Source organism: Strix uralensis, chromosome 5 (assembly GCF_047716275.1).
Source record: "Strix uralensis isolate ZFMK-TIS-50842 chromosome 5, bStrUra1, whole genome shotgun sequence".
In the NCBI taxonomy this organism is placed as follows: domain Eukaryota; kingdom Metazoa; phylum Chordata; class Aves; order Strigiformes; family Strigidae; genus Strix; species Strix uralensis.
In genome coordinates this window covers 43,479,147-43,491,156 of record NC_133976.1, presented here as the reverse complement: position 1 = coordinate 43,491,156, position 12,010 = coordinate 43,479,147, and positions in this window count along the sequence as shown.

Genomic DNA, 12,010 nt, shown 5'->3' with positions numbered 1-12,010 from the left:
TGTCTCTATTGTGTATGACTGTAGCTGAGACGGGATCATGACAACATTGCTGGGTTTCCTTTCATACCTTCTTATGGTTAAGATAGGCTGTGATGCCCCAAAATGCATAGTTTAACTTACAGAAAAATACTTAAACTTGTGACAAACAGCTCTTCCCCTACGCTGGGCAGGGGATGACACCTTGAAGTCAAACGAGAACCAGTTTTTATAAGGACAATCCAAGTCATTTCTCCTCAGTGAAAGCCACAGTTGGTGGGAAAATGGGGATAGTTTATTTTGTGTCATTCTGTCCAAACAGTTCCGTGAAATTTGTCTTTAAAAATATAATTCAGCTAAAAATACCCTCAAAACAAGTGCACTAGGAGAATATTAAATATGCAGCATTGATACCAAAAATCAAAGATAGTGAATTTGGTTAATACAGTGCCTCTTGTAGGTGCAGTCACTGCTTCTGTGATAATATTTCAGGGCTCTGACAGTTATGAATAAAACCTGAGTGACTGAACCTGGTTGTGCTCCCAACCGATCTGCTCGAGGGTAGGGAGGCTCTGCAGAGAGATCTGGACAGGCTGGAGAGATGGGCTCAGGCCAACTGTAGGAGTTTCAATAAGGCCAAATGCCGGGTGCTGCACTTGGACCACAACAACCCCCAGCAGCGCTACAGGCTTGGGGAGGAGTGGCTGGAGAGCTGCCAGTCAGAGAGGGACCTGGGGGTGTTGATTGACAGCCGACTGAACATGAGCCAGCAGTGTGCCCAGGTGGCCAAGAAGGCCAATGGTATCCTGGCTTGTATCAGAAATAGCGTGGCCAGCAGGGACAGGGAAGTGATCTTACCCCTGTACTCGGCACTGGTGAGGCCGCACCTCGATTACTGTGTTCAGTTTTGGGCCCCTCACTACAAGAAGGATATTGAATTACTTGAGCGTGTCCAGAGAAGGGCAACGAAGCTGGTGAAGGGTCTGGAGCACATGTCGTACGAGGAGCGGCTGAGGGAACTGGGGTTGTTTAGTCTGGAGAAGAGGAGGCTGAGGGGAGACCTCATCGCCCTCTACAACTCCCTGAAAGGAGGTTGCAGAGAGCTGGGGATGAGTCTCTTTAACCAAGTAATAAGTGATAGGACAAGAGGTAATGGCCTCAAGTTGCACCAGGGAAGGTTTAGACTAGATATTAGGAAGCATTTCTTTCCAGACGGGTTGTTAGGCGTTGGAATGGGCTGCCCAGGGAGGTGGTGGAGTCCCCATCCCTGGAGGTGTTTAAGAGTAGGGTCGACATAGCGCTTAGGGATATGGTGTAGTTGGAAACTGTCAGTGCTAGGTTAATGGTTGAACTAGATAATCTTCAAGGTCCTTTCCAACCTAGATGATTCTGTGATTCTGTTTGCCTCACCCTGAACCTCTGCAGGCTTCAGCCCTCTCTTCTAAGGTAACATGCCTTCAGCATCCTGAGCTGAAAGTCATGGAGGTTCAGGAGGGGATCAGGTGTCCTTACTCAGAGGTGGCAATGCCTGTCAGCCAGGATGGCTGGGGACAGCAGCAACTTGACTGTATGACTGTGTAACGTGCTGCCGCACGTCAGTCAGCACTGTTAGTACAAGAGAGCAGTGGGTGATGCGATTTGCCTCACTACCAGGCACGGTCAGGCTCCTCGTCTCTGCACAGACAGTGAAGAGGAATAGTCACAGTGGCTACATTGGGCAGTTTGTTTCTGAGGATCATGTCAGAGAGTCTGGCAGTGCTCTTACACCAGTTTTATAGTGATGTGTTTCTGAATTTCAGTGCAGGTCATCTTGATTTACATTGTTGTGAAGAAAAGAAAGTCAGACACAGTGCCTATTTATACCGTCCTTTACTATTTCTCAAATACCACCATATCTCATGCCAGGCAGTTTTAGATACTGTACAGTATCAGCGATCCTCCTAGAACAGGGGAAAAAATGTTGGAAAAATCCCAGCTGAACCATTATCTGATGTCTGGGTGCTCCCTCAGCTATTGTAGCCTGGTGTCCTGGTTTTGGCTGGGTTAGAGTTAATTTTTTTCTAGTAGCTTGTATAGTGATGTGTTTTGGATATTGTGTACACAGCATGGACAGGAGTACTATAAGGGAAAGCCACCTTCTTCCCCACTCCTCCTGAGTAAATCTGTTAGGGAGCAAGCTTCTTCTGATGCGATAGCAAGCCATAATGTCTACTGGTCTGCAGATGATAGGTCCTTCGCAGGACTATTAGTATGGAACTGGATGAATCTGCCCAAGGAAGTCTGCTCTTCCACTACACAGCCTCTTGCTCCCTTGGAAACACTCCAGGAGGTTGCTAGTCTTAAAAGAGGCCCAGTGATGATGTTTGATAGGAAGCATCAGAAAAAAGAATATATTTCTGCTATTTCACCCTCACTTTCCTAGGGTGAATAAACTCTCCATTTGGCCATTGGAAGCTGGAAATGCCCTTGCAGTGGTGAAAGATGTCACCCATTTCATTTAAAGGGAGCCTTTTCTACATGTAGTTTCCCACAGTATAATTGGACCCCAAATCTCTATATTAAATTAAATGAAGGGAGCTTTCCCCATACAGGTATTAAAAGAAACATTTTAATATATTAATGGATATATGAAGTATGATGAAATAAGCATATATATAAAACAGTGACAAACTGCAAGATGCTACACTTGTAGTAAAAAATAAAAAATGTATTTGTGGAATCCGAAATGTCTTAGTTAATGTTGTGATTTCAAAACACTAAGGAGTTCAGCCTGTGAATGCAACATCTCTTTCTGGATAGCTTCTTTCAGTCACTTTCTGTTCTTTTCATATAGGTTTTTAGCGGAATCGTTATTTAGCATTTGAACACAGTCAGAGAGGTAAGCACTAAATGTAGGCTGCTATTAAGCATAGCACCCTTGCTCTTAGTTTTTTGCTGGTTTTATCATTTTATTGTTTACTTCTTTTCTACCAAAATAACCTTACTAGGAGCAAATATGTAGAGCCCTTGAATGACATAAAGCAATCATTATTTCCCTAACTGATCACCTTTGCTGATGCAGTTCCATATGCTGAGAAATTCTGCACTGATTCATAGAGTTAAAAGTACAGAAAATGAGTGGGTTTATCTAACTTGACTTTTTATGCTCACTTTTTCCCCTTAGGATGATGCACTTCTATTTCCCGCTCAATGTGTTCTGAATACCTGATCTTGATACCATATCATACTCATGGATGGCTTTGTTGCCCTCTTTAATGTCAAAGCACCATCTCTTCTTTCTTTGTTCATTATAGTCAAAGTTGTTATTACCTAGTGTTCTTGCTACTTAGACTGAATATATCGAATAGGTCTACTAAAATACATTTTAACTTACCTGACTCTGTTAGTCTCCTTGAAGTTTCCCCCTAGAGCTCTTTCATTAGCACATCCATGAACGTGCCACATGTACCAGTTTGTTCTGCTAACACATCTGCCGGTGCTCATTCTCTGGGGAAACCTCAGACTACTGTGATGCAACCCTGTACAACAACTGATACTGGATTATGCTCTGTATTTGTAAAACAAGATGAACAGTCTTGAAACTGAAGACTGGATTAAACTTTATGAACTTTTTTGGTATTTTTGTTTTTGTTTTCATTTTCCATTTCTTCTCTCAGACCTCTCTTTGTATCCATTGGGCTGATTATTCCAGCTGCCTTTGGAGAAAGTGCAGAACATGTCCCAGGAATGGACTTTTGGAACACAGGGAGCTGCTGAGGTAGGAACTCATTGACAAACTGAAAACCAATAACAAACCAATAGAATAAAATTAATAGTCATTCCACTATTTTAAAAAGCTATTAATGAGAATGAAGCAATAAATATTCAACTATGGTGTCCTTTTATGGAAATATTGCCTCCTCATGAATTGAGGTTGAAGCAGGCTGAGTGGTAAAATAAGGAAAAAAATCACAGTTAGGAGTTTAAGTTACCATCTTTGGATGAAAGCCAATAAATGAATTCTTTTGGGCATTTAATATTCAATGAAGTAAATATTTTCCCTGCTCTGTTCTAAATCAAGCTCAGGGAAAAATGGTAGACTAATACCCTTCCCCTTTATAAATGAACATTTGCTGGCTGAATTCAAATAATTTTCAGTAATTAAGGTGATGTGCAAACATACAATAATGAGACACTCTTATAAACAGCATGATCATAGAATATTTTTGTGTTATAATCCTCTTCAGAAACTGTAGTCATTACAGTCATGATAGCGGACATCTAGAGACCATTGTCAGGGGGAGGGGAGGGGAGGGGAGGGGAGGGGAGGGGAGGGGAGGGGAGGGGAGGGGAGGGGAGGGGAAGGGAAGGGAAGGGAAGGGAAGGGAAGGGAAGGGAAGGGAAGGGAAGGGAAGGGAAGGGAAGGGAAGGGAAGGGAAGGGAAGGGAAGGGAAGGGAAGGGAAGGGAAGGGAAGGGAAGGGAAGGGAAGGGAAGGGAAGGGAAGGGAAGGGAAGGGAAGGGAAGGGAAGGGAAGGGAAGGGAAGGGAAGGGAAGGGAAGGGAAGGGAAGGGAAGGGAAGGGAAGGGAAGGGAAGGGAAGGGAAGGGAAGGGAAGGGAAGGGAAGGGAAGGGAAGGGAAGGGAAGGGAAGGGAAGGGAAGGGAAGGGAAGGGAAGGGAAGGGAAGGGAAGGGAAGGGAAGGGAAGGGAAGGGAAGGGAAGGGAAGGGAAGGGAAGGGAAGGGAAGGGAAGGGAAGGGAAGGGAAAGGGAAGGGAAGGGAGGGGAGGGGAGGGGAGGGGAGGGGAGGGGAGGGGAGGGGAGGGGAGGGGAGGGGAGGGGAGGGGAGGGGAGGGGAGGGGAGGGGAGGGGAGGGGAGGGGAGGGGAGGGGGAGGGTTCAGTTGGAAGGAACATACGATGATCATCTAGTCCAATTGCCTGACCACTTCAGGGCTGACCATTTGCTTTTCACGGGAGATGTTTTATTTCTCTTTGTTTTGGTTTGGGTTTTTTTGTAGAAAACAATTCATTGGCTGTTTGAAGTACTTAAAGCATGCCATGCAGGTATTTTAGATTTATTATATTATTAGAATTAAGGACAGACAAAATATGCTAACAGGATTCATGATAAGCTTCAAAAATTGTGATGGAAAATGTTGCATGAATTACCATCTTATTGAGGTTTTTGCTGAATTTATAATGAATTAATAACCATTGCACACAGGGAAGTACTCTATGCATGGGTGCTGCTATAAACCAGGCTGTGCTTCAACAGGAAAGAGTGGTAGCACCAGCAGTTATCTGCCCTTGACTAAGCGAAGATACATAGGAAGCAGCAATCTCTTTTACTGACTCATTGATAGAGTTGGAGAAAAAATGGACACGGTTTTAGGGTTGGATTTCCTTTCTTAGATTCATATGACTGCCAGAATATTGAAGATACTAAATGAAGAAATAATCCCCACAATTAGGCTTTAAAATAATAAAGTAAGTTAAATACAGCAAATATTCAGGAGGCTTGAATGAAAATGGCCAATCTGAACTGCATACTCAAACATGTTAAACATCATGCTGCATAATGAAATTTTAATTATTTTAAAACAGAAAACTGGGGTTCAGAAAATTGTATGGTTAGATGATGTGTTTGGGAATCACTAAAGACATTGAAAGTACAGGAGGTGTATAGCCAGTATAATCAAGTCTAAGGAGATGAACCAGTGACACCATTTTTAGAATAAATGCAGGAGAACTGAGCTGTCACATTAAAGCTGACAGCCCTGTTATGCAGCTCTAATCTGCCGTGCAAAGATCTGGGTTAGGAGAGGATGGAAATCTACAGATGCACTATTCCAAGTCTGCCTTTCTGAGCTAGCAGATGAAAATCAAAAACGATGCCTGATCAGAAACATCACAAAACGTGGGCAATGTAGATCATTCCAGAAACAGGTGGATGATTTAACCCTCTTTCACGATTCTTTTCTGAAGAAAAGTCTTTAGATGCTAAGACATTTTCAAAGCAATGACTGTTATCTCCCTTCATATGCTGAGGTAATGCAGTCAAAATAGCATCGATGATTCCTGCAGCTTGATGAGACAGACTTTCCTTGAATTGCTACAAAGTTTAAGACTCTTTCAGCCCCTGTTATCAAAACTGCCACCACTTGAGAGATTTCACAGTGCTCTAACTGCACATCTTGATGGTAATGGGAAATGGCAACACTTGGGAACTTGCAGGATCAGGACCTTGGTTACCTTGGGCTTCATTTACTGCTGACACTTTTAGAGGTCCTAAATAAAAGAGAAAAAAGGCTCACTCGCACTTTAATACAGTGGAACTAAAAGGTTTGGCACACAGAGTGGTATTTAATAGATGAATATATAGCTGGGCTTTAAAACTGTTACAGAGGGTCACATATTATATGGTAACAAAAAAGGAAGCAGTTTATTATACTATAGCCTGCTGCTGTTAATTTATAAGCTATTTCTCTTAGGTTTCAGCATTTGCTTGAAGCACATACATGCTTTCAGCACGTCTTGGAAACAAATGACAAAACATGTCCAAGGGAATGTTGCACCGTAAAATTGAATTTTAATAGAGCAGGAGGGTGCTGACAGCAAAAATAATCAATTTCATCCGCAAAGTTGCAGGTTGGCATATTGCAACTGTGAATATTCTGGCTGTTGCATAGATGTGAGCTCCCCTGTGTAACACCAACCCAGTCCCTGCCAGTCTCAGAGGGAGAGGGGGTAATTCTGTCAAGGTGACATGAAACGTAATACAGACCTAGTAGCCATATGCTTAGTTTCTTACGCATATCTTCGTTTTTCCTGACAGCCCATGTCTGGCATTCTTAGTGTTTAACCCAGTAATTCCTCCTAGCACCGTGCTCCACATCTCCCACAGCTCCAGGCGAAGGAACAGAGCTGCTGCCGCCTGGGCACCTGGTGGGCCAGGGGCGGGGTTCAGCCGGGGGGGCACCAGGGCAGCCCAGCCCCAGCATCGGGCACCGTCCTGGGGATCGGGACAGGGCAGGCAGGGCAGGGCTGTGGGGAGCTGGGGACCGGCCCTGCTGCACATCAATGAGGCAGGGGGTGATGGCCCCAGGGGGCTCACATGGGGTGGGCAGGCTGGGGGGAGTCCCGGGAGGGTCAGCAGGGACTGTCTGGGCTGGTGATGCCCTTTGGGCCTTGATTTACTGAATAGATCTACAAAATCCTCTCCTCTTGCTTCATGGTTCCTTTTCCCTCACAATTGTATGGCAAATGTTGTCCTACAGTTCCTGTCCAAGGTAGTCTACTGAAGCAGACCAAAAAATAGATACTGGCAATCTAAATGATAATCTGCACCTTCTGCAGACAATTATCAGTCATTACAAGGTTGGTTCTGCCTCTCACACAATATTAAAAGAAAAAAAAGAGAACGAAACCCAACAAAACTGCCTAAAAGCCTCTCCATCTGTTACTGTGGCAAGAAGGCATGGGTAGTGCTCTGTGGGATGGAGCAGAGTGCGGAGAGCCCCAGCACAGGCTGACCTGAGCTTGAGCATCCTTCTGGCACATCGTGGAGCTGCTGTGTTGATTGCATGGCAGAAGGAGTAACCAACCATCACTTCTGCAGATGCAAGCTGGATAATACCCTAAGGCTCCCAGCTCTGGGATTAGCAGAGCCAGTTCATGTGAACCCAGCTCTGGGTTGGGATCACACAGAGCCACATGGTCAGAGATGCACATCAGAACCAAGCTCCAAGGATTTTTACAATATTGGTTTTACAAGAGAGAGACAACAAATCAAAACAGATCTTCAATATAAAGGAGAAAATGAAGAGACTTCAGGCAGAATGCAGAGTTGCCACACAGAAGCATGACTCATAGCAAGCTACATTGTGTAAGCGCTGCGCTGTTTCATTGGAAACTCAGTGCTCATAGATTGCCCTTTGCAAACATTTGATTCCTATCTTAAACCCTGGGTAGATCCAGACAGAAGGCAGAACAGAAATGCAAAATACAGTGAGTGGAGCCAGCTGCAACTGTGTTATTCTTAGAGATACAGGAAGACCCACAACATATCTGTAGTCATCTAAAGCTGAAGGCTAGCTCTCACCAGGCTTGAGCACTTAAAACCTATGGTTGTGAGCTTCTTTCCTACTAAGACATGGGTTCTCCTACACACAGGCACCTGCCAGAATTGGAAAGTAGATAGTTGCCAACCCTTGCAACAAATTGGGTGGAAAAAAAAAACAGTGAGTTTGAAACGTGAAATATTTTACTACTGACCGTATTCATCTCTTCTCAAATTTGTCATCTGGCAAGAATGAAGCCTCTTAGTGTTTTACTGGGGAGATAGGTGGCTAATAGAGGAGCTGGCCCAAGCTCTCCCATGTACCCTAAGTAGATAAAAGCCAGTTTCTCTGTCTGGTGGGAAAGACACTACATCCTGCCTATCCTGCCTGTGAAAGGTATTGCACCGTGCAGACATCTGCTCGACGGGCACTGCATTGGGATGGGAGTATGTGAGCGACCCCAACAGAGGCTACTGCTCATGGCACTCCCCTGGGGAGGGATATCATGCCACCCTCTCACACCTCTGAGTGCCATTTTTAAAAATTGTCTTGGCTCCAAAATAATGTAGGGGCTTCTGAATATAATACATTTGTGCAAAAAGATGCTGGCTTGAATTAATGTGCGTTTGTTTTGTAGTGGTATTTGAAGTGCTTGTCAAATGCATGGGGAAGAAGGCATTCAGAATGACAGAATCAATAAATGAAATAAACTTGGTAGCAATAGCCTCAAATTTTGGGACTTTTGCAGATGTAAACCCAATTTTTTTTTTCACCAAAATCAGAAAAATCATTGTAGTGATTAGCCTTTTAATGAAAAACCTAATGCTACTCTCTTACATGCCTGAGTAAGGACCCACTGGAATTATGTTAAGAAAGTCTATTGTGATAGTCTTGCCATTTAATTTCTCAAACTGTTGTTGTCTTCCAGGTTCTCTATCTTCTCCTTTGATTCCAAAGTATGTCTGCAGTCTGTAGTCTTGGCAAGTTGGCTACTTCATAGCAGCCAGCTGGCAGGACATCTCCCAAATACTGAAACTTAGAAGTCTAGCCTGATTCCTTTATGTGCTGGCATTTAATTCATTAATATATGGATTCCTTAAAATATCTATTGAAAATGCCCCTATATGAATGAAATATGTCATGTGCAATGCTACTAAGAAGTCTCATATATCTGACACTGCTACTGCAATGACTGGAGGAAAGACAATTTTTTCCTGCCATATTTTCAGGATCCCCATTTTCAAATATGGTCTTAAGAAGAATAGAAAATGAAGGCTGGAATGGACTTAATATTAATTAGAAAGCTAATTAATTAATTTGACACCTTTATCTGAAATTTGGGCAAATATTTCTGTGTTGTTTTGTTGAGTAAAATACAGAGCACAACAGACAGATCTGAAGTATCATATTCAGGGGACAGCATTAACATGCTTTTTCATTTGTGATCTTTTGGTGGGTTAAGTCCACCTATGGTGGGTGAAATTTTTCAGTATATGAAGAGGACAAAGTAATAGGCATGGGCAGAAAGAACAGCCAAAATAGGAAAGCTTGCAAAACTATCTGCCATCCTGTAGACTGCTATTCTGCAGTAAAGAGGCTGTGTAAGAGATGAGCCTGGCCTCTCTGATGCATCATAACAGAGGAAAAAAGAGATAGGTGTTCTGTTTATCTGCCATGAATCAACAAGAAGGAGGTCAGCAGGAACATGAAATGAATTTTTATGAGAATGTTGGACATCAAAAACCGCTCTTTCTCTTGCCCAAATTATCACTCCAGCTCTCCTTTCTGTATTTATGTTTTTGACTTCTGGTGGGAACAATTAAGAAGAAACAATGAGCCTCTGCTGTCCTGACATAAAATCAGCAATAAAATCTAGCCTCTGGAAGAAAAGCTTAGAATCCATCAGGGAGAAAATACATCCTCCTGATAATTGTTTAGCAATGGCAGAGCACTGAGGACACTGTGAGGATATGAGGCATGAGATTATAGATCTAATAAAAATGTCTGTAAAATAGAAAGTAATTGAGATGTTTTAGAATATATTCAGCAACCATGAACTGACACAATAGGACAAAAACCTATCAGTTTGCTTGAGAGAACAGAACCAGCAGCCTTGCAGTGTTCCCTTCAAGGACAATAATGGGTCTTATTTTTTCTGTACTATACCTTGGGGGAGTTTCCAGTTTTTAAAGCACAATAGTGCCAGAGCAAGTTCTGTCAAACATGAATAATTGAATTTGAACGGAAATGCAGAGACTCTCAAAATACAACTGAAGACTTTGGAAAGCACTCACAGAAAATATATAGGCTAGGTTTGCTATGGCAGGTCTCATTTACATCACTAAACTTGGCCTATCTCCACTGAGATCAATGAAGTTCTGCTGGTGCAAAACTTCAGCAAAAATAGCTGTGAATCAGGTCCAGTATTTGCAGAGGTCATCTCTTAAGAGAAAGGGGCAGTTGGTATCTTTGCAAGCAGTGACATAGACAGTATGATTCCATGAATATCAATGCAATTACTTGTCTTACATCAGTTAATGTTCAAAGATCAGAATCTGTTCTTCCCTTTTGCTCCAGTGACACATTATCACTCTGTGTTTGTGCTTATTGCATTAGATACTAATGAACCTCAACACTGTCTCCAAGGGCATAGTACAGGTTACTCAAACCTGATGACTTCTCAAATTGTTCATTCCCTGAAGAGCTCATCTCAAACGAAAATGAGTGAAGCCAGGTCCTGCCCTCTGCCAGTAGCCTTGTCTTAAATTGGCAGAAGTCTCAATAAATAGGTTGAGAAATAAAAAGAGGAACAGACTAAGACAAGGTGCAAAATGAAGTGGTGGACTACAGGGGGCAGGGGGTGCATGAGGGACCAGAAATAGACCCTTAAGTAGAAAGGAAAGAATATGAGTCAGTAAAGTTTGGGGGAAAACGAGAAAATGACAGACAAATAAATCATTAAAATAGGCAGTAAAAGATAGAGCAAGGAGGGTATTAAAGAAGTAGAAGAAGGGTGGCTGGGGAAATAGTAGGGGCATTTCTTACTCATCATCTCTTGAAACAATTTTTTCTTTTTCATCAAGTGTTTGTTAATCATAAAGGCACTGCTCTTCAATTTTTGAGTTGTACTATATCTTCTCCCATGGAATGTATACAGCCTATGGTCTAGGGAAATGGAACAAGGAAGTCATGGGGTCTCATGCATCTGGAGTGGAATACTAGCCATAATCTTTTCTTTCTCCTTGATTAAGCAATATTTGACTTTTAGCTTAGCTGACTATGAAATGACAAGAATAGCATCAAGGCTTTGGCCTGTTTCTAGTGTTCACAAATCCAGGAACTCAAAAGTGGAAGAGAATTTACTTTCTTCCCCAGGGCTTTGCACAGAAAGGATATTTCCAAAAACAATGCATAGAGAAATAGAAAATCAGGCAACAGAACCTCCTTTTTACCCAAGCAGCTACTACTAAAACTGAGGACTGTGTGCACAGTGTGCCATTAGCGCCATTGCCCGACAAGTGCATGTTTAAGAGCAGCTTTATGCTCCAATGTAAGCCTTTGGAAAAAAAGCCTTATGCAGCCAATTCCTCTTATATATCTCTGTCTTCATTTCTTATTCTCCCCCACTAAGAGAACAAAAATGATTTCTTTAAAGTTCTGTTTACTCCTGCTGGCTAGTCCTTATTTCACCAGGGCTGGATCATAGCCAGTAAGTGGTTTAAGATGCTTGAGATGCAGAAAACATCCTGTCCTGTCCAGAAAAAGGCCTGTGTGTTTGTCTGATTTGAAAAGCCACTGACTTTTGACAACTCAGGATCACCAAGAACAGAAATCAATGCTGCATGCCACTAGAAGGCTAATCATCCAGTCCAGCCTTGCAAAGATGTACAGCAGTTTGTTTTCTAGGCTCAGTGGTTCATGAGATTTTGAAGATAAAAATCACATTACTTTCACTAACACCCTCTCTGCTTGCACTGATTCACTGGTTCTGACCCAAT